Raw genomic sequence first — 8,175 nt, forward strand, 5'->3', positions numbered from 1 at the left:
TCCAGCTCCTGCGCCACCGCCCCCACCTCCTGAGATTCCAGTCATTCATCCCGGCCAACCCCGTGAACCATTCATCCCCACCCCTGTGAGGTATTCAGGTGATTCAGGGACATGTAGTCAGTTTCTTCACCAGTGCTCCATAGTTTTTGATCAGCAGCCTTTAACTTACTCCTCTGACAGAACTAAAGTAGCTTTCATTATGAGTTTGTTATCGGGTAAAGCAGCTGCATGGGCGGTAGCCATAGCCAAGAGTAACCCAGCTATCTATAACTCTTTTCCTGTGTTTGAGACCGAGATGTATCGAGTTTTTGACCACCCGCTTCAGGTTAAGGAGGCCGGTAATCGGCTCCTTTCTTTACGCCAGGGTTCTGAGTCAGTCTCCACTTACTCAATTGATTTCCGCAGAGAGCGGGTTGGATGACACGGCTCTACAGATAGCTTTTTTCCGTGGATTAAACGACCAGTTAAAGGACGAGCTAGCTGCTCGAGATGAGACTTCGTCCCTTGAGGAGTTAATTTCTTTGGCCATTCGCTTAGATAATCGCCTCCGTGAGAGGCGTAGGGAGAGAACAGACAGGCAGAGATTCCCTCTCCCCTTTTCCCAACCCAAGTCACCACGTCCGCCTGGACAGTCTGCACCTCCTCACCAACGCCTGGGGCCTTTCTCCTACCGGGACCCACCCACCGTCTCCTCATCCCTAAACCCAGAAGAGCCTATGCATCTGGGGAGAATGAGGCTTTCACCTGCGGAACGGGAACGCCATTACCTCCAGAGGCTCTGCATATACTGTGGTCAGGCTGGCCACATTCGAGCCAACTGTTCCACTCTGCCAAAAGCGCAGGCTCAGCAGCCGGGGGAGGGGCGCTGGTGAGCCATACTTCTGTCTCCCCTTCCCACGCTAATCGTCTCCAGTTAAAGGGTACGGTTTCTAGTTCACAAGTTTCCCTTCCCCTTCAAGTCTTAGTTGATTCAGCGGCTGATGAAAATGTTATTGACTCTGACCTGGTTTTCCAGTCTAATCTCCCCTCAGAACTCCTGCCCGAGCCCAAGAACATTTTTTCCCTTGATGGTAGGCTTCTTGCCCGTGTAACTCACCGTACGGAGAGTGTCATTGTTACTCTCAGGTAATCATCACGAGACCATTTCCCTTTATCTCATTCCCTCACCCCTTTCTCCGCTGGTGTTAGGTCTCCCCTGGCTTAAACTCCACAACCCACACATAGACTGGGCCACCTTATCTATCGTCAATTGGAGTTTGTTCTGCCACTCTCACTGTTTACACTCTGCCATACCCACCACTGTTACTTCAAAACCTGTTCCCCCCCAGACCTGTTGACCTCACGTCAGTTCCCTCTGAGTATCATGACCTCCAGGAGGTTTTCAGCAAGGATCGTGCCCTGTCTCTACCACCTCATCGACCTTATGACTGTGGCATTGACTTGCTCCCCGGTGCTCCCTTGCCTTCGAGCAGACTTTATAATATCTCCAAGCCGGAGAGTGAGGCCATGGAGACTTATATCACTGACTCTGTTGCTACTGGTCTCATTCACCCTTCTCGCTCTCCATTGGGGGCAGGGTTTTTTTTGTTGACAAGAAGGATAAGACTCTACGCCCCTGTATTGATTTCAGGGGCTTGAATGACATTACTGTAAAGAATAAGTATCCTCTTCCGCTCATAGACTCAGCTTTTGGTTTCCTCCATCAAGCCACCATCTTCTCTAAGTTGGACCTCCGAAATGCCTACCACCTAGTTAGGATAAGGGAGGGAGACGAGTGGAAGACTGCGTTTAAGACGCCCCTGGGACATTTTGAATATTTAGTTATGCCTTTTGGGTTAACTAACGCCCCTGCTGTGTTTCAGGCACTCATTAACGATGATAAGATTTGTCTTTGTGTATCTTGATGATATCCTCATTTTCTCTCGTGACCCCCAAGAACATGTCCAACACATGAGGTTGGTGCTGCAGAGACTTCTGGAGAACAGACTTTATGTTAAGGCTGAGAAGTGTGCCTTTCATGTTTCCTCTGTTTCATTCCTGGGTTTTGTGGTAGAGAAGGGACAGGTCAGAGCCGACCCTGCCAAAGTCATGGCAGTGGCCGAATGGCCCACTCCTACAACGAGAAAGCAACTCCAAAGGTTTCTTGGTTTTGCCAACTTTTACCGCAGGTTTATTCGTGACTATAGTCGAGCAGCCGCCCCACTCACCAAGCTCACCTCAGTTAAAGTTCCCTTTGTGTGGTCATCTGAAGCTGAGGCTGCTTTTGCTATGTTGAAGTGTTTGTTTTCCTCTGCTCCTGTGTTATCTCACCCTGATTCTTCAGCCCCTTTCGTGGTTGAAGTGGATGCCTCCGACACTGGTGTAGGGGCAGTCCTCTCCCAGCGCTCAGCCTCCGACCAGAAGTTGCATCCCTGCGCCTTCTTTTCCCGCCGGCTCTCCCTGGCAGAAAGAAACTATGATGTGGGAAATCGGGAGCTTCTGGCAGTAGTCTTAGCCCTGCAGGAATGGAGGCACTTGCTTGAAGGCACAACTCATCCGTTTGTGGTATGGACGGACCACAGAAACTTAGCTTATCTCCGTTCTGCTCGCAGGCTCAACTCTCGCCAGGCTCGATGGGCACTTTTTCTGGGCCGGTTCAGCTTCACCCTCACCTATGGGCCAGGCTCACGGAACATCAAGGCAGATGCCCTGTCACATCAGTTCGCTCCTCCGGGTTGAGGAGCCATCCGCGGGAACCATTCTTCCATCCTCCTGTGTGGTGGGAGTAGCCAGGTGGGAGGTTGAGAGGGTGGTCCAGGAGGCACAAGAGAACCATCTAGCTCCTGAGGATTGTCCACCGGGTCGGCTGTTCGTTCCACCGCACGCCAGATCTTCAGTGCTCCAGTGGGGACATGATTCTAAGGTAGCTTGCCATCCAGGAGCACTTCGGACTCTAGGCCTCCTCCAACAACGCTTCTGGTGGCCCTCCATGTCCTCTGACGCCAAGAAGTATGTCGCCGCCTGCTCCATCTGCGCCCGCAGTAAGGCATCCTACCGCGCCCCTGCTGGTCTTCTCCGCCCTCTTCCCATTCCTCATCGGCCTTGGTCTCACATCGCCATGGACTTCGTGACGGGTCTTCCCCCATCGGAAGGAAATACAGTTATCCTGACGATTGTTGACCGCTTTTCCAAGGCCGTACACTTCGTTCCCCTACCTAAGTTACCTTCTGCTCTGGAGACTGCTACACTAATGACCCAGCATGTTTTTAGATTGCATGGCATTCCTCTGGACATTGTTTCTGACGGGGGTCCGCAATTTGCCTCTCGAGTCTGGAAAGCCTTTTGCCAGGCATTGGGGGCGTCGGCCAGTCTGTCATCAGGTTACCACCCGCAGACCAACGGCCAGACTGAGCGTGCGAATCAGGACCTGGAGGCAGCCCTTCGCTGTGTCTCTTCTCACCATCCAGTCTCCTGGGCCTCCCACCTGCCTTGGGTTGAATATGCCCACAACTCCCTGGTTTGCTCCGCCACAGGAATGTCTCCATTCATGGCTTCTGTTGGGTTCCAACCCCCTCTCTTCCCCACCCAGGAGAGGGATGTGGCAGTCCCCTCAGTACAGGGGCATCTTCGGCGGGCCCCCAGAGTCTGGCATGAAGCTCGGGCAGCTCTCGTTCGCACTGCTGCTCGCAATCAGAGGCTTGCAGACCGCCATCGCACTCCAGCCCCGGACTACCAGCCCGGTCAGAAGGTCTGGCTGTCCTCCCGTGATCTGCCACTCCAGACTGACTCCTGCAAACTGGCACCCAGGTACATTGGCCCGTTTGTCATTGAACGGATTATTAACTCCGCTGTGGTTAGGCTCAAGCTGCCTGCTGCCTTGAATGTCCACCCAGCATTTCATGTCTCACTGCTCAAACCAGTTTCCTCCAGTCCTCTGAGCCCTCCGGCCGAGCCCCCTCCTCCCCCCCTGGAGTATTGACAATCATCCTGCTTTCACCGTCCAGCGGTTGTTGGATGTACGAAGGCGAGGCCGGGGGTTCCAGTACTTGGTGGATTGGGAGGGGTACGGACTAGAGGAGCGTCAATGGGTCTCCCGCTCCCTGATTTTGGACCCTGCTCTCCTTAGGGACTTTTATGAGAGGTACCCGGACAGGCCTGGTAGGACGCCAGGAGGCGTCCGTTGAGGGGGGGGTACTGTTATGATTCTGTTTAGTTTTATTTTTGTTGTGTGCTTTTGTGTGCTTTTTCCTGTCTCACCCCTCTCTTCTCTGTGTTCCTCTGCAGGGCTGGCGTGTGACAGGGAGTTGGCTGGCTCCTCCCAGGAGCAGACGAGGCACACCTGTTTCCACTCACCTCTTCACCTGTAGATTTATAAGCCCGGTCCTCATGCCGCTTCCCTGCCAGATAATTCCTCTGTGTTTCGACCCTCCGGTGTGTCTCGCTGCTCTCCTCGTCATTTGGATTAAGTGTTTGGATTTTTGCCTCCTGTCCCTGACGACTCAGTGCCAGCCAACTTCCTGACTCCACTGCCGTATTTTCTGTTTTCTGCTTGAATAAAGCTTTTTGTTTATTGACCATCTCTCTCCAGTCTTTTGCTTTGGGGTCCAAAATTCTATAGGCCGTAACAGCTTTAGTTGTTTTGACTGCTAAAATCCTCTGTTATTCGTCATTTTAAAGCCGATATTCCGTGGGGTCGGGGGGCTCGGGTCCTTGTCACCTTTTCCATACCTGATGAGTTTGCATGCCTGATAATACTTAGTAAGGAGGCCATAATATTTTTGACTCATGGCTGAAGTTAAGTTTCTCCAGCTCTCCCCAGGTTGGCAAAAAAATGCATCAGATTGATGCTTTAAAATATGGAATATTCAAAAATATTCTTCCGGTGGAGCATACCCCCCTAGAGGGATAATATCCTTCTCACCTTTTTCACCCCTGACCTGTTTTCATGCCTGATTAATAAAGGTTCATCTTATCTTATCTTACTCCACCATGTTTTCGTCGAATGAGCTGTTTGTGTGTTTACAAAGTGAAAGCAACGTTTTTCGGATCATGTGACTACTGAAAATGGCAGCTGCCTGACGGAATATACAGGTTTTGATAAAGAGCTATAAAATCATTATTTACCTGGAAATATCGCTGATTTCTTCAGGGTATGGTTTAAACATAATGTTTCACTAAATACTGACGTTTTTATTAACTATCTAATGACTGGAGCCTTTTAAGTTATTCGGTATAAAAAGGAAAAAATTCATAGTCACTTAAAATCCCTTAATCCCTGACGTCAGTTGAGTTTTATAGTTATATATGACGATGATGCAAACCGTAAGACACATTCAGCACAGATTGTTCCGTTACTTTTTACACTAAACAAATGAGTAGCAGGGTTTTTAATCACACACACAAACTTTCTGACTTTTCAAGTGATCTGACACACACACAAAATAACACATCTCATCCTCAACACAGCTCTTTTAAAACACACACACACAGTCATTGTCTCCACTTTCCCTCCACACACACATACAGAGCTAATGAACTGTAAAGGATATTCTCCCCAGACGGCCGCTACAAAAATGGAATTTGCACTTTATGAAACCGTTGCCGCACATACATCTGACACACACGCACACACACAGCTTTAAAAGGTGTAATTTGTCCGCTTCAATAACCAAAGTGAATATTTACCATGACAGCTCCAAGAAAAGAAACAGAGGAGAGAGGAGCCTTTGTAAAGAAAGTATAACAGCAGTTTATTTTATTTTAAAGCTGTATGGATAAGATAATGGCTCAGGAAACAGTGATGATTGCTGGACTTATACTATCACCTCCTGGTCACATAAGGAACAGCAGGCGTGCGTGCATGCGCTATGGCTGAGAAGGGAAAACGAGAATTACAAAGTGTGAAACACTTTAACAAAGCTTCAGAAACATTTACATTTTTTAAAACCAAATGACATTAGGCCTTTGACCAAGGAATTATTTTTTTAACAATAACAAAATAACAAGAAGCACTTTTACGAGAACTGAGACAAATTTTACAAACTAGATAATCAAACCGGAAAGGGAATGTTCATCATACTGGAAGTGACGTGCAAGTGATTCACTCAAACTTAAGTCTGTTTTGGCGGGAAGACCGCCGGTACCTGGGTCAATATCACCATACGGTGCATTTGAGACTTCCCCATTTCCAAAAAAAAAAGCTTTTCTATTGAACTTCATATTCCTTGTATTAAGTATATGTTATGCTGTTAGAAATGGATGTTGGTCAAGCTCCCACACTTTTTATAAATTAACAGCAAGCAGACAATGTACATGCAAACAGCAAAATGAATCCACCCTGTCATGGACACATTCAAAGTAGAGTAAATACATTGTAATTACATAGTGATTATAAAATGTACATTTTCAGAAAGCAATTTAGTCCCTTTCTCAACAATATATTTTAGTTAATGGAAAATTATTTGGATAATAATGAAATGATGGCAAACTATTTGTTTCTCTATAAAATCTGCGAGAGTTGCACTTTATTTTCTAAATAAAATCTAACAACAAAGATATCTGGTCAAACTTTCAAACAATACTATTTGGCCCTCATTTGTTAGAAGGGAATCACACAAAAGGTTTTGGTAACTTTGGTAAAATATTGTTTATTTTCATAAAACATGAAAATGACAGGGTGGACAATGACATAACAGGGTGGACACATTGTGAAATGTCATTGAATGGCCTCATAAATGCAATAAATCTAAAGGAAATTATTTAAAAGAAAATGTCAGAGGTCCTTTTCCCATATAGGGGGAAATTACCAGTTGAACAGACTGGTTTTGATCCACTCTACTATGGGATTAGTTTTGTATCATAAAGATAAAGCAACACTTTCTCAGAATAAAGCAAAACTATGAGTTTAAAAGAAAAAAAAACTGAGTCAAGCAAAATTAAATTAAAAAATAAAACTATAAGTTGGAAACAAATCATTTGTGTAATCATGTAAACTATAAGTCTTTTTTCTTTGATTTAACATACGTTTTTGTTTGCAGTTCTTGTTTCTTATTTCTTAACCCTCTGGAGTCGGTGGTGCGCATCATTTTACGTAATTAATCATATATTTTCGATTATAAGGAGTAGAAATACGATTCAGATATCCGCAGAATCGCTGGAAGAGTAGCTTTCCAGCGGTATCTCCTGTGAGACTGTAACCAGGGCACAGCAGCCAATATGGCCGCTCAAAGCAGCTTGACTTTACACTGTGTGGGATTGGTGAATTCATGTGTCCGTCAACGAAATCTCGGCCGGCAGCCATCATGGTCTGAAATGACCAATGGACATCGAGAAATCACTAAGGACCTACCCACCAAGTAAACAAAACATAAACCACGTGTCTCCCATCAGTTTAGGTCTGTGAGGAGAGAGAGAGAGAGACAGAGAAAATGGCTAAAAAAAACTTTACAGTTGCCGACTTCGCTAGAGATTTTTTTCGCTAGCAGCAGTGAAGATAGAGCCTCAGAACCTGAAGTCTTCGACTCTTCTGAAGAAGAAGAAGAAGAAGAAGAAGAATACAAAGACAACAACAAGGATCCATTTGGACATGAGTAAGTGTAAATATTACAGTAATAGTGTACTGGCAATGTGTGGGGAATACCGCGAAAATGAACAATAGGTTTATTGATATATATTTTGTATCGATAGTCATGAACTTTTTATTGGACAAAATAGACTCTCCATTATCAAACGTTTACTCTGTGTTAACGTTATTTTGGTGTGTAAAAGTGAGATTACATGTGTAGATGATTAAATTAATCATTTATTCGTCCCACAACGGAGACATTTACAGTGACATGTTTTTGCCATTGATTATTTTATCATACTGTTCTGTACAGATGAGACTTTATCATAGATTTATTTATATGTGTGCCTGTTATTATTTTACCGTCCTGTACAGATGAGACTTTGTAATCAGATGTAGCCTATGTATATGTGTGTCTGTGATTTTATACTGAATGTAAAGTAACTGGAAATACGTGTGTGTGTGTGTGTGTGTGTGTGTGTGTGTGTGTGTATGTGTGTATGTGTGTATGAGAGAGAGATCGAGACTCCTTCTCCAACCTCCCAAACTTTATTTTTATGTGTGCATTGTTATTTGTGCTTGAGCAACATTTTACTTGAACTTTATTTCAATGAAATTAGTTGTAATTATTG

Source organism: Gymnodraco acuticeps, unplaced genomic scaffold, assembly GCF_902827175.1.
Source record: "Gymnodraco acuticeps unplaced genomic scaffold, fGymAcu1.1, whole genome shotgun sequence".
Taxonomy (NCBI): Eukaryota; Metazoa; Chordata; class Actinopteri; order Perciformes; family Bathydraconidae; genus Gymnodraco; species Gymnodraco acuticeps.